Here is a 15,975-nt window from a genome sequence, read left to right as displayed (position 1 = left end):
AGTTGAGGAAAAGGGAAGGAACGATCAATGAGTCTGCTACATTTATTACGATATGGTCACAAGCTACAACAAGTGTTCAGTATGGTTTCCCAACTCAGCAACATGGTGCATCCGTAACACGGCATTGTCGACAGTTACTCGGAGCATATCCGGTGTAATCAGAGTGACACTTCGTATTATGCTCTCCTTCGGATCAGGAAGACTCCGGATACACCCCTGAGAGACAGGACCTTTCAGATATCTCCACAATCACAAGTCACATTGATTTAGGTGGGAGATCTGGGAAGCCACACATCCTGAAAGTGCCTAGAGGTGATACGGTCTTTACCGAAAGTTTCTCAAAGTAGATTTTTACGTGGCATGCGACATGTGGTTCTCGCACGAAAAGTACTGGTTCGGATGAAACTGCATTTTTGCAAAGCTGAAATCAAGTGCTTCTAACATGCAGATGTCACTGTACACCCAAAAGGCCGGCGAGGTGTCATCTCCTGGAAGAAAAACTGACCAATAATGAAGAAGCTTGTGAAACCACACCATATAGTCATGTAGGATGGGTGCAGTGGATGTTTCTGCACAATATGTGGCGGAGTAGAACCCAGTATACAATAATTGCGAGCATTCACGGCACCGTGCAGAGTAAAATTTGCCTCGTCCATCCAAAGAATATTCCCCGGCCACATGTCATTCGTTCCGATGCGTTCCAAAAAAACGAATGGCAAAGTGACGGTGTTGTACCCTATCTTGGGGCTTCATTTTGTATACATTCAGAATCTTGTAGACATATCAGTGTAAAATGCGCCACAAAACCCTTTGAACTGTTGCCCAGGGGAGCCAATTCCTGTGATACAGCTCGAACAGTGGCTGCAGAAATTGAGGCATGTGTTGCACCGTCGGCTACAGCTACAGTAACTTCATCAATAACTGCCATAGGAATGGGCGGCTCCCTCTTCCTGCTGCACCATATAATTCACTAGTTTTTTGAAATTTCTTGACCATATTCTGTAGCCCATTTATTAACATGGAGCATGTTCGCAGCTGTTTCTGTTGGCGATATTCTCGCAATGTAGCGATGCTATTGCTGTCGTTTTGATAAAGCAACTCTACCGGCTGTGTATGGTCTCTCATCTCGACAGACGTTGCATTTCGTACAAAAAGCTTTAACCTTCTTAAGCCTTTGCGTCAACAGTAGCGTCACAAAATAAACCAACACACATAGGTGACTGACAGCATACTGACGTCAAAACAGAAAATGTTTTAAGTTCTTACTGCTTACAGTGCCATATTTTCACGTGTTAGAAGAAAGTGGAACTATTAATTTTCCAGCATACTCTGCGAGCGCACCGATTAATGAATATACCTCCTAAGTTTCAGCGTCGTACGATGCCTACAGCCCGCACTGTAGCACTTGGAACATTGTCAGTTTAATTGTAACCACCCGGTAGCTATATCAAATTAGGTGTGAATAATTCTCAGGGATCGATAAAATTACTCTGCTGGTATGAAGCCTACATGAATCTGTAAGAGTTTTCCTGTGAGTGGTCGAAGGGTTGGGCTCGTTGAGCCAGCAGCTAAGTGCATGTAGTATTTAATGAACGAGGACAAACAATGAAAGGAAGGAAGGAAGGAAGGTAGGAAGAAAAGTGTTTGCCGTACCATCGACATCAAGGTCATTAGAGACGAAGCAAAAACTTGGACTGTGGAATATGGGGGATATCAAATCACCCGTTTCCTTTCAAAGCAACCAAATCAACAATCGCCTTAAGTGAGTTAGGAAAATCACAGAAAACTCTAATCGGGATGGACCTAGGGGGATTTGAACCGCCGTTCTCCTCAGCACGAAATCAGTGTGTTCGGTTGCGAGATCTTACAGAAAACAATAAATTTCGTTGATTCACATGAAATCTCTAAAGGTTTTTTCTATTTTGTAATTATAATTTTTTTCTGACTATAGGGTGATGCCTTGTTCTGTTTATGGACCAACGAGAGTGGCTAAAAACTAGTTGAAGATATGGAGTGATTCTTTACGGTTGTTTTCCATTCTAATGGTTCTATCAGAGAATCATCTGGAAAGTGGATAGATACAGAGCTTTAATTATTGCCTAGTGAGAGTTATGAGCCTGTCTCATGGGCGAATGCGAGCCTGGCCTCCATTAGATTTCAGTGCGGAGGATTAATCCGGGTTCACGAGTAACACAGACTTCTTCTTCTGGACTTCGTGGCCTAGACAAAATGCCTATTCTGATTTCACATTCAACCTCTTACTTTCTCTCTATGTGAAGCTTACAAGTAATTGTGGATGTTGTCTGTATTCATTACCAGCCTTTAGAAAAGTTAGGCCTCACGACATGGCCGGCTTTTGTTAGAGGTTCCGTTCCTCTAGATTATTGCTTTCTACACAGCTTCAGAGCCTCTTCTAACCTGGATTTAATCCCCTTCCTAGACTAGGTAAGAATGTCCCTGCCGTCAGCTACTGTTGAGATCTTCGCCGTAAACCTTACGATGTACTATCACCCAGAGACAGGTTAACCAAGGCTTCTTTAACGAGGCATTACACCTCCCACTCGTCCTTTCTCAACTGGACGTGGGACCAGCTATGGCAGAGTCACCAGCAAAAGTTTCCGAGTAGATCTGCGAAGCAATACGTTGCTTAATCTGTCTAGCCCACAGCACAATATAATAGTGAGTTCTGGCCTTAGTCGGGAAATGGATTTCACGTGACCTGACAGAATCTCTGTGACACGGACGGAAGGAACGTTCCAAGTACTTGCAAGCGTGATATCGAATCCACTTAGGGAACTGAGCGACAGACTGTTCTCCTATACCCAGTACAGGTTCATAACAGAACCAGTTGCTAGAGAAACGTTCTGGACACAGTAGTGGGGTCTGCGTATGTATCTGGTTCACATGAAGGAGGCCTGCTGTAGAGTACTAAGTACGGCGCCTTACGGAAGTACAGGAAGACACTCGGCTGTCACTCGAGAAGTTCCTCCCGGCGAAATGCTATGCAAGACACGGCTCGGGGGCTCTTTGTCAGATGCCACCTCGAACCCAGCACTCTCTATCATGTATTTTATTGCTCTTCTAAATGATGTGCCGAACAATTCTGACGGTGTTCACATAATATACCGAGTTTATAGACGTTTCTTCAACTTACATTGACTCAAAGGGTGTAGGAAACTAAGCACGAAGTAATAACCTTACGTTTGCCGACGATGTGGCTGCGATTGCAATAGCAGATGATGTCAGGACAGTGCAAGCAGGTTCTAGAGCACAGTGTTTTACCATTGAACTGAAAATAAAAGTGGTATGACTTGAAACTGATGCATCTCCAGAGACTTCGTCGGTAGAACACTACATACATGTGTAAATTAAAATACCTGTGTAGCACTGTGGCCGAAACCAGCTTCACGTTGAATTCAGTACCAGCGTAGCAAATAGTGCTGCAGTGTTTGGTGAACAGATCTACTGAGTTTTCCTTTCTCGCGATTTACTAGGTCTTTTAGTGTCGCTGATACAAACTTTCAGGCACGGTGTGTATCAAATTTGGGATAGGGAACCCTGATCAGGAAACGAGCGGGTCGTAATCTATAAGTGAAGACGAGAAATTTTTAAACTTATCACTAGTTTTCTGCCTGTGATAAAAATCTAAAATGAATTACGTGTTTTCGTAGTAACTGTATCCGCCCACACAATTTACACAGGGTGTTAACACTCAGAACGATTGTTTAGAATGACGTCCCTCACCTTCTATTCAGACTTTACACCGCCGCACAAAGTTCTTTGAAAACCCCTCGAGCAGCCCCCATGCAATCTCAGTCTCGTCTGGTGTCTCACATTACTTGACGCTTTTCGTACGACAGCTTGAGAAGAAATTAATCGGAGTCGAACCAGGAGACCGAGCTGGCTCGAAGCAGGGCTTCCTTTTCCAACATTCAGCGAACGTCTGACTCAGCCTTTCATGAGTTAGACGTATGGTGAGAGGAAGCAGGAAGCGATTGATCTACGCTCGCAAAATACTCATTAATTTCCTCCATTAATGGTAAACGTCAAGCAATTACAATACATCGCACGAACACGGATGGCCTTGCAAAACAACTTGAGAATGCTTGAGAATTCCTAAGGGACCAAACTGCTGAGGTCATCAGTCCCTAGACATACACACTACTTAAACTAATTTAAACTAACTTATGCTAAGAACAACACACACTCCCACTCGAACCCCCGGCGGGAGGGGCCGCGCAATCCGTGGCTTGGCGCTGCAAACCGCGCGGCCACTCCGCGCAGCCAACTTAAGAAGCCACATTGTTTGCAGTAGCAACTACAATATTGTCAACAGCTTTGTACACTGTCGAATCCTCCTAAGATGCGACATGCTCTGGAGTTATTCAATGCTGACGCCGTCTTTACAGACAGATTACTTAAAAGGCCCGTTATCGCCTATGGCTTCTCAAGTTGTTTTGTAAGGCCAATCTGTGTTAGTGGGGTGGGTGCTGAACCTTACAGTTACGAAGAATGATGTGGCTGAACACGACAATGGTTGGATTACCGCAGCTAGTACGTTGTGGTGATCATAAAGATAAGCTGGGTCTGGAGAGTTTTAATAGTAGAGATGTGATTCTTTATCACGTATTTCAAATTAATGGGTGCTCAACAGAGACACTGGTACTTCATATTCTTCGTCGAGTATGCCTTTGGTAGTTAGGACTCACAACCATCGTAAAGTGAATGAGTCGGAATATGGTTTCAAGGTGACCTTGCGTGTAAAAACATCAAAGTTACTGGTGATTTGCATATGTATTATTGCAATTGAAATAGAGAAGCTGTTCAAATAAAATCACACAGTGGTCCTGCCAAAAGCCGAGAAGCGATTCTTCTTGGTGTTGTAGCTCTCATTCCACCTGTAGGCGCTCGAAAGCCAATCCATGGTTCAAATGGCTCTAAGCACTATGGGACTTAACATTTGAGGTCATCAGTCCCTTAGACTACTTAAACCTAACTAACCTAAGCAAATAACACACATCCATGCCCGAGGCTGGATTCGAACCTGCGACCGTAGCAGCCGCGTGGTTCTGGACTGAAGCAACTAGAACCGCTCGGCCACAGCGGCCTGCAAAGATATTCTATAAAAAAATATTTATATTCTGCACATTTTCATTGGAATATGCCATTCAGGGAGCCCATTTCCACCAACTGTTCTAACAACATCCATTAATGTAGGTTGATTCTTACAAAGGAGAAGACTGCAACCAGCCACTATTAATACAGCTATTTATTTCAGTAAATAGCGCTGTAGCCGGTTTCGAACTGACAAGTTCATCTTCAGACGGCTGTTCACAAGATTTGCAAGATACACTTTACATAATCGTCAGTTTTCGATTTTTATTCTTCCGCTGTTGCGAAATATTCTTGGTGTGTTGCTGCCCTACAGTAGTCAACAGTGTTAGAAGCGCCCTAAGTGAACATAAATAGCCTCCAAATGTTGAATACCGCGCGATTTTGTTGCGAAGTTGCAGGATTGTATTTTTCAAGTATTTTGGAATACCATACGGCACAAACACATCAGGAATATTTCGCCACAGCGGAAGAATAAAAATCGAAAACTGACGATTATTTAAGGTGTATCTTGAAAATCTTGTGAACAGCCGTCTGATGACGAACTTGTCAGTTCGAAACCGGCTACGGCGCTATTTACTTAAATAAATAGCAGTGTTAATAGCGGCTGGTTGCTGTCTTCTTCTTTGTAAGAATCAACCTACATTAATTGTACACAGCCACGAACTCACAATGTCAGGTTTAGACAAAATAGTAAAATCCATTAACTTCTAGTTTCCAGGAGCAAAACATAGCATTGTAGCTCATTTCCAAAAGTAGCCATAAATAGTGTACCTTCATAGTGTACATCTATCTACGGGTTTTGCATAGATACACTGTCTGAACAAAAGTATCCGGGCAACCCCCTGTAAAGCGGCACCGACCATTAACATCAGGAGAGGCTGACCAGCCAGTATGAAAGGAGGCGGAGAGTACTGCGTTGTCAGTTGAGAGGCAGTAAGGCCAGAGTGGGTCGGTCAGGAGAGTTCACTGACTTCTAACGTGAATTAGCCACTGAATGTCAGGCGAATAAAATATCCTCCAGGAACATTTCAGTTCTTCTAAAGCTGCCGAAAATCCAGACATCATGTACTGACAGAATCGAATCTCGAGCACTGCGGAGGATGGTTCTAAAAATGCGCAAAATATCTGCTGGAGGAGTCGCTCGTGAGTTCCATATTGCTACCAGCAGCCCAGCTAACACCGTGACTTTCCACAGTAAGTTCAAATGAATGTGGTGCAGTGGTCGAGCAGCTCCTCCTAAGTCACATATTTCTGTTGCCAGCACTTAGTAACGTTACAGATCATGAACAGAGCGACGGCACTGGACAGGGGATGAGTGGAAACGAATGATTTATAGTGATGAATCGTGCTGTACCTTGTGTTATTCTGATCGAAGAGTGTGGGTTTGATGAATGCCTGGAGAGCGTTACATGCCACCATCTGTAATGTTAGCAGCGAAATACTGAGGAGGTGGTGTTACGGTACGGATTTGTTTCTCGTGGTTGGGTTATGGTCTCCTTGTCGTACTTTAGAAAACGCTGACCGTGGAAGGATGTGAACCCTTTTCACAGAATAATACACTGCGTACAGTAAAGGAACAGTTCGGAGGCGATGATTGTATGAGTATGACAATGCATCCTGTTGCAAATCAGCATCTGTGAGGTATTGGTTTCCGGTCATTATCATTCCTGAAGTGGGCTGGCCTGAACCCAATGGAACACCTTTGGGATGAATTAGTAAGTCGACTTCGCTCCAGGCAACCGCGTCCAACGTTAACTATGGCTTCGACACTTGATGAAGAATAGGGTGTCATTCCACCATATACATTGTAAAACCTCATTGCAAGTGTCCTCAGGATAGTTTAAGCCGTCATAAAGGCAAAGGATGGACACAGCCCATATTAATGGCCACCAACAGGTGTCTACCTGCCCCCTTAGTTCGTTCTTTTTCCCCTTCGCGGAAGATGTCGAAGCACCAAGAGTGCCGTCCACATTTACAAGTGTTTTGTAAACAAGCAATCGTCGGCGACGACGATACCAACGTTTACGAACCATTGTAAGAAGCAGTGCCTCAGTGGCGCTTTGGTCGATTAGGTTCTGTCCCTTCCTGCAACTATCATAGCGGTGCCGATAGCTCCCTTGTTGCCTCTCAGTGTCGTGGTTTGGGTTGGGTTGTTTTGGGGGAGGAGGCCAAACAGTGAGGTCATCGGTCTCATAGAATTAGGGAAGGATGGGGAAGGAAGTCGGCCGTGCCCTTTTTAGTGGAACCATCCCGACACTTGCCTTCAGCGATTTAGAGAAATCACTGAAAACCTAAATCAGAATGGCCGGACGGGGGATTGAACCGTTGTCCTCCCGAATGCGCGTCAAATGTGCTAACCACTGCGTCACCTCGCTCGGTCAGTGTCGTGTGAGTCCCTGTGTGCGTCGGATCGTTATTTGTCTCTCAGAGTCTCGTCAGTTGACCCAATTTTGACTCGGCATTTTCTTGCGCCTTGATGTTGTCCCGGGCTCCAGGAATATTCAACGTACAAGCACCGTCAGTTTTAGTTTTGACAAGTCCAAGCGGAATGTGCAGCCAGGTTCGGTAGAAATTCATGACTGGCTTGTACAAATGATCAAGGTAGTTTCAGATCGGGTTTACACATACTTTGATTCTGAATAGCATGAGTTTTTATGTCTAGTCTCTCGACCCACTTCGGTTGACAGGCTCATTTAGTCTCGTGAACAACATGTCCCTTTCACTCATCACTATGTTTCTAATAGTATGGTTACTCTGGCGAACGCAGAGATGGAATGTACGAATGTCAGGATGTTTAACTTTCCACCCGAAGTTGACGTCAGTTTCCTCAAGATCACCCTGCTTCCGTCTGGGGATATACGGAATATACGTAGGGAATGCTGGTCCGCTCAACATCGTTTAGAAGTGTACAGTGGTTTAAAGCGGAATATCCCATCTCATTTGCTCCTGTGTGGATACCAGATACTTATAATTTACGCAGAACAAGAAGGGCCCCCTTTTATATGTAATGAGAGGGGACACCGCCGAGGAAATTGCCCGCGTCGTGTCACGGTCTTAAAGCCACTTATGAACATCGTAGGAGACTAACTTCTGCGGACCTCGTTTCCCGAGTGACAGCCATTATGCCTAATCAATTTCTTAAGGTATAACGCGAGTAATTGGTTGATAGCCCTTGTGCCGCTAACGTCGCGCAGGGGTTTTGCAACTGCAGCTTCCGCATCGCAGCCACCTCCACTTCAAAACAAGCGTAGAGGAACGCAAGATAGTGAGAAGTCAGACGGTTCATCTTCCCTCCTCCACTCTACCGAAAACATTCCGTTGAAGGAAGCCTTTGCACTCCTCGAGTTCAGACCGGATGAAAACATGTCAGCTGCTGTTAAATATTAACCATCGAGAGCATCCAGCATCTCTTCCGATATATCTACCGAGGTCGAGACCGCCTCTTCGGGATCGCATGAGGACAGACCTGTTCCAGAGCTCTCTACTATATCGACGGACTTGCTGGGTTCAAATGGCTCTGAGCACTATGGGACTCAATTGCTGAGGTCATTAGTCCCCTAGAACTTAGAACTAGTTAAACCTAACTAACCTAAGGACATCACAAACATCCATGCCCGAGGCAGGATTCGAACCTGCGACCGTAGCGGTCTTGCGGTTCCAGACTGCAGCGCCTTTAACCGCACGGTCACTTCGGCCGGCTACTTGCTGGGCATCCTTGCGTCTGTTACGTACTCCCACACTTCTTCTGCTCCTCCGGATGGGGAAAACATGCCTTAGGCCTCTGCTGATGAGACCCAGATCGACACAAGTGTGACATAGAACATGTGGTGGTAGCAAAAGACATACGTCAGTTTTCATTTCCGTTGATTCTCGGGAGACGCAACACCCCCCTGACCTGTGAAAGGGTGCAGCGTGTCCTCTGCACCTGATACTGACTCTATAGAGGATCTCCTCAAGTTGCCCCATGGAGCAGTAGGAAAGACGCAACAATCAGCCTTTAAACCGGTGCGTGCGGCGTCGCGAAAAGACAGAAAACGTAAAGAGGGTGGAAGAGAGAGATCCAGCACTTTACATTTAAATTGATCCGTTGATTCTGCGGTGGACTTTGAGGCACGACATTCAATGTTACTTGCAAGTCATCATCTGAATTGTTTTGGTAATAAATGAACGCCGCCTATGCCTTTCTTACCTTGAATGTGAACGAAATTGGTTCCGATCTTAGACTTTCGCCACTGCGACAATTTACGAGGCATGACCGGAAAGTAATGCACCGCACATTTTTTCTTAGCCGTAAACAATGTTACGAATTCAAAACGTAACGTATGTATTATTTTAAGTCTCCTGAGTGTACGCGCCAAGTCCCTGTCACTTCCAACAGATAGCGTAGCTGCAGGACAGTTTCAAAATGGCGTCAGCAAATAATGCACGTTACAAGAAACGTGCCGGGATTGAATTTCTTATTGCAGAGAAAGAAACAGTGGGGAATACTTACAAACGCTTGTGCAAAGTCTATGGAGCATCTGCTGTCGAAAGAAGTGCAGTTAGTCGCTGGGCATTAGTCGCTGGTCATGGAGAGTGAGGTCATCAGAAGGTGGTTCGGCGGAGCTCCACGATTTGCAGCGGTCGGGGAGACCATCCACGGCTGTCACACCTGACAGCCCTGTCCTAGCCCCCTTGGACTTCCATACGTTTGGGTCATTAAAGAATGCCATTCGTGGAAGACTTTGAGGACCATGAGGAGGTGATTCATACAGTGAATCACTGGCTCCGCCCCCAGGACAAGGATCGGTACCGACAGGGCATTCACGCCCTAGTTTGCGCTGGTGGAAGGCCATAGAACGGAAACGAGAATACGTGGAATAATAGAGTGTGTATATAAAAGATCATTCTTTCGTGTGTGTAATTCTCATTATGTTCAATAAAAAATTATTGAAGAAAAAAAAAGTGGTGCATTACTCTCTGGGCAACCCTCGTATTTTCGATTCATGTGCAGACGTTATAGTTTTGCGTGAAGTGTTATTTTATCATTTTTCTAATCTATTGTAGTTTCTTTAATCTGGCTCCTCAATTATCAACTGGTATTGCCTTATCTTACAGAGAGGAAATACCACTGACTGTGAGGTTGTTGATAACGGCCGAGGAATAGGCTGCACATCTTGTGACCTACTTTATGTCGTTTCAGAATCTTCTCGAGCTCGTGTTTGTGAATAGGATATGGTTTATTTATTTCTTGTAACTCCGCAGAAACTTCTGACAGGGGGAGATTTTGACTGTGTTTTGCGTCCTGTGGATCAGCCCCCCGTTCTTAATTTCAGTAAGAAACTAGATGACTTGTTGCGCTCTTCGCAAATACGTGATGCATGGATCTGTCATTATCCCACTCTTGTCAGGTATGCGCATTCTGTAGCTACTTCCAGCAGCAGCCTCGATCGTTTTTACGTTTCTGATTCTGTATGTGGGCAACTGTTAGCGATAAAAGTGATACCCGCTTGTTACATTTATCACTGTGCAGCACCTGTAAACTTAAATTATGTGCCGCACCAGTAAAATTGTGTCGCCTTCCTGGATGATGAACACATATCCCTTAAACAGCTCTTCCCTCGAAATCATCGTTTGTAGCTTCCATTCCCAGAATGGTTACCCATCCCTTATGGAACAGTGGTCAGGGAATGCAAGACCGTCGCTTCGGAAAGCGTTAATGCGTTACGGTGCTGAGAGGGATAGGGATCCCGGCAGACGCGGGTCTTGCACCAACTTTATGAAGCTTCTAAAAAGGTCCCTTGCGGATGATGTATGTCCGCTGCGCTAAGGTGAAGTTTCGTCAGTTGAAGAAACGACAAATACAAATGCTCGAAGTGTGATGAAATTCCTACTCATTCCTACAGAATAAATTGACTTCCTTAAACCATCTTATCCTGTTGCGGGCGCGTCGAAGAAGGGTGTGAATTGCGTCCCTCACTTACGTTGATGGTCACGGACCGACGTGCCAAAGTCACAGTTCCAAAGCGATCTACAGTTACTTTATCAAGCTTTTGAAGACCGTGCTACTTTCTTTAATGCATTTAGTCCTCTACTGAATTGCATGGTTACTTCTGCATGAAATGACGAGTTTCTAAATGACTTTGCTGGAGATGGTATGTATCGCCTTTTGTTGCTTCACCATGGCAAAAATCGCCGGGACTCGACAGCAGTATTCATAAGGATTTTTATATACATTTTTGGCCTCTCACAGATGATGCCATTACGTCACAGGCAAATGAGTTGATACGGGTGGATTTGGGGGGGGGGGGGGGGGAGGGGACGGCAACGACTTGATTCCTGCCCCTTTCAAGGATGGTAGAATCGTTCTAATTACGAAAACAACCGGACGTCCAGCACTTTTAAATTACACCCTATCGTACTCCTTAATTTCGATTACAAAACTCGTCCGGGTGTTAATTGCCGTTTGTCGATGTTACTAGAGAAAATTCTTGCTGTTCACCAAAGCTGTGTCCCAAAGCTGTGTCCCTGAGCGCACGTTCCTGACTTCTGTAGCCGAACGCTGGGACGTCGTTTCGGTGGCTGCGGTTATTTCTGTTTCTAGAACCTTACTTTGTAATAAGGTCAGTCATAGTTTCTTGATGCAGGTGCTCGAGACGCCCGGTCTCAATCATACTACATATCTGGTATTATCCGGTCTTTTAACTGGTATTCAAACATCTATCATGGTGAATGGACAACTTACTCACCAGATCACAATCCAATGGGGCTTACCGCAGGGGAGCGTGCACTCTCCATATCGGTTTTTATCTCGTTCCTAGAACCTCTGCTTCACTGTACTGCAGTTCAGTTATGTGGGTGGAAGATACTGACAGAAGCCTTCTCGGCCCTAGCACGCGCAGATGGTGTTATGGTATTGCTACGTCAATCGATGACACACCTTTCTAAAGGACTCATTGGATTCCTGGGACCCGCATTAATGAAAGGATATGTACCTGTTACCATTGCTGGATTTTCATCAAGTTGTCACTTCGTGGGCAACAATGGCTGCTCGCTACAAATTGTTGAGGATTACCGTGGATCGCTGCCCGATGGAAATGGCTGCACTCAGTTGGTTGGAGGTGACGCACCGGATTCAATTGGCAATTCGCGAACACGAATGCCGTTCCCTTAGCCTTAAAATAATAAAATGAGACCAGTGTCCTGTGAGGGACCAGCCCAGTAACAGCTGTGTGGGAGGCATCGTGACCAGGCTTCGGGATTCGATTCCTGCCCACCTTGTCTCCAACCATCCTGAAGCTGACTCTGTCCGTTCTTTCGTGTAATGTAACATAAGACGGAAATAAGAAATTGAGAGAAAAAGACCTCTAGTTATATAATTAATGTTATTACGTTTTCTGAACAAACTCCATATTTATTTGTAACATAATTTTAAAAAAGTGGTACAGTGTCTGGCAAAACGAAAGAAAAGTGGTCAGTTACATGACTGACATGCGGAGGACCCGGGTTCGACTTCCGGAACTACCTAAGATTTTTCCTTAGTGGGAAGACTGGTACGGTGTGCACTCAGCGTCTTGATGCCAATTAAGGGGCCACTTGAATGAGAGGCAGCAGCTCCACCGTCTGGAAAGTCGCCGAAACTTCCTCGAGAGCGATGTTCTACCCACATGCCCCTTCATATCGCATCCGCATGACGTCGCAATGCAGGGGATGAAATGCGGCCAGGAACTCGTTTTAATACCTAACCGGATATTTTTGATCAGGTAGTGTACAAGTAACTGGTTACAAATCCCTCTACGCTTTGTAATTAGGTGGCCCTGCGGAAAAAATAAAGATTTTGTAAGGTGGTCTTGTCATGTTGATTTTTGTTATTGATATGTACTCCAGCGAGAGAACAAGTTATGTCACTGTTAAACAATCTTTGGCCTTACTGTGGCACAGTCTTACCTCTGAGCAGTCTGACACCTGGCACGTTCTTAGTTAAAGTGTGGTAGATGCTGGTCGTATTCAGTAGTGCTGTGTCGACTTGTGACTGAATCTCTTAAGTGAAGAAAGATTTATTGTAAATGGTAGTAGCAGCAAAGATGAATATGATATATCACTGAAAGGCGAAAATAATACAAATTTTGATTCTTCTTTATTTACTTATTTATTTTTTTATTTTTTCATTTCTGATGAGAAGAAGTTTGAGACAAGACTGCAGCACTGCGCAGAGTTAGTTTGTCGGAATGATTATCGTCAGCTGCTTAACTTTGTCCACTTGTGCGGGGCTGAGAGAAAGAACCGCCCCACTTACCTGAGTCATTCATTAACGTGTAAACTGATTAAGCTGTTTGGTTTTTATATAAATTCGCTCTTACGTTTATGCCCTTTTTAAAAGATTATGGAAAGTTTTACTCTGTCTTTTTGCATACATACTTCATTCTAAGAACGTTGTCTTCGAATAACATTTCATAGGAATAGCTACTTTACCCATCCCACTGATTAAAGAAGGTTTATCGTTACTCATTACCACATTGCACCAAGTGATATGCAACAGTCAGAATACTGTTTGGAAATTTTATTTAAAAAATAGAAATCTAGCTTCGCCGCTGCTTGCTTGCCATTTACTGTTGTGCTTTCGAGATATCTATAACAATCTTTTCAAGATTTGATGTTAGTGGAAATTCTGATTAGTATCAAATAACTGTTTTACTTCAGATTCGCATTTAACGTAAAGATAATTTGTATTCAGACCGGTTATAGTTCAGTTCCAATTAGGTTCTGTTTAGACAAAAGTTATCAGACGAGTTTACGTCGAATAACAGTTTGTGGGTACATAGTTTTGGTAATAGGGTGACCTTTTATAGAGTTGGAGGTAATTTTGGAATAAATTTCAAATAGAAACATACAGTGGGGAACTCACAAATTTTATTTACATAAAATAATATCTCTGAACCCTGTCTTGGTACAAGAAAAATTAAATACTGTGAAGCAGGACTGTGAGAGTGATGGCTCTGAAAAATTATGAAACTCGAATGTAAGTAGAGTGACGCTGAAGAGGTACAATTGCAGTAACATAACATTTCTTCAGACGTAATGATCTAATCAAAATAGATGTGAAACAATCAGACCAATGGAGCTGAAGTTGTGAAATAACATGGCGTTGTGGTGCTAAGCTTCCAGGTAGCAAGACCACACTCAGACGTAGGAAATGATTTTCATCGGCGATTCCTGTCCAGAAAAGCATAGAGAGGTGATAGTGTACTGCTGCTGATTGCCAGACTTCATTCCAGCGTTCCTGTAGGATCGGGGTTTATACACCTGTGGGACGCGAGAGGCAGTACATCTGGAGAAACTCACAGGTATTACATAACTGGAAACTGTGTTTATAACGACCAAAATTTTTGCTTCGAACTGAACGAGTGATGAAAGAAATGGTTAGACGAAATTGGACTACGAAAGGAAATGAACCATCTGCAGCTTAATTCTTGAATTGGAGTTGAAAAATGCTTTCTTAAGAAAACAATTCTGACTCTCTTCATTGGATCGGGAAAATCAAAATGTCTTGCGATACCGCCTCCCAATATTCAATAAATAACTGGGATGTTGGGTGTGCGTTACTGTGAGATCATGAGGTTGGCGTAGGAAGGTGATTTGTGACAGGCCGCTTATGGTTCAAATGGCTCTGAGCACTATGGGACTCAACATCTGTGGTCATCAGTCCCCTAGAACTTAGAACTACTTAAACCTAACTAACCTAAGGACATCACACACATCCATGCCCGAGGCAGGATTCGAACCTGCGACCGTAGTGGTCACGCGGTTCCAGACTGAAGCGCCTAGAACCGCACGGCCACACCGGCCGGCTGGCCGCTTATGTCTCGCAGGCTGTGGTAGTTACTGCGCGAATAGTAAACGGTTGTGAAAACACACTTGACATCTTAGCAATAAATAATTATGAGCTAATAATGAGCATCAAAACGGATACAGGTATTAATGAATACACGGTTGTTGTAGCGAGAGTGAATATTGTAAACCCCAAATCCTCCAAAAATAAACGAAAAATATTCACTTGACGCCTTCCTGAGAGACAATCTCCACTCCTTCAAAATTAAGAAGTAAGTGTAGAGCAGATGTGAACTAAATTCAAAGAAATAGTATCGACAGCAGCTGAGAGATTTATACCAAAAAAATTAATAAACGACAGACCTGATCCTCCTTGGTAGACAATAAGGTGTCAGAAACAACGAAAAAAGCGTGGAAATTTAACCGAATACAAAATCTCCAAGACTGGCGATCCTTTACAGGAAGTCGAAATTTAGCGCGAATATCAGGGTTAGATGCCTGTAACAGTTTCCACAACGAAACTTTGTCTCTAAACCTAGATTAAAATCCGAAGAGATTCTGGTCCTATGTAAAGCATGCTAGCGGCAAGACCAAATCAATGCCGTCTCTGCACGATAGCAATGGAAAGTACTATCTAAGACAGTGCTGCCAGAGTCACTAAACACAGCCTTCCGAAATTCCTTCACCACAAAAGACGAAGTAAATATTCCAGCATTCGGATCAAGAACAGCTGACAACATGAGTAACTTAGAAGTAGATATCTTCGGAGTAGTGAAGAAATTTAAATCACATAATAAAAGCAAGTCTTCCGGACAAGACTGTATACCAATTAGGTTCCTTTCAGAGTATGCTGATGCAAAAGCTCCATACTTAACAATCATATATAACCGTTCGCTCGACGACAGATCAGTATCCAGAGACTGGAAAGCTGCACAGGTTGCAACTATTTTCAGGAAAGGTAGTAGGAGCAAACCCCTAAAGTATCGGACCATATCGATAACGTCGATATGAAGCAGGATTTTGGAACATATATTGTGTTCGAACATTATGAAT

The sequence above is a fragment of the Schistocerca serialis genome, chromosome 6, assembly GCF_023864345.2.
Source record: "Schistocerca serialis cubense isolate TAMUIC-IGC-003099 chromosome 6, iqSchSeri2.2, whole genome shotgun sequence".
Lineage (NCBI taxonomy): Eukaryota > Metazoa > Arthropoda > Insecta > Orthoptera > Acrididae > Schistocerca > Schistocerca serialis.
Note: the sequence above shows the minus strand (reverse complement) of the source record.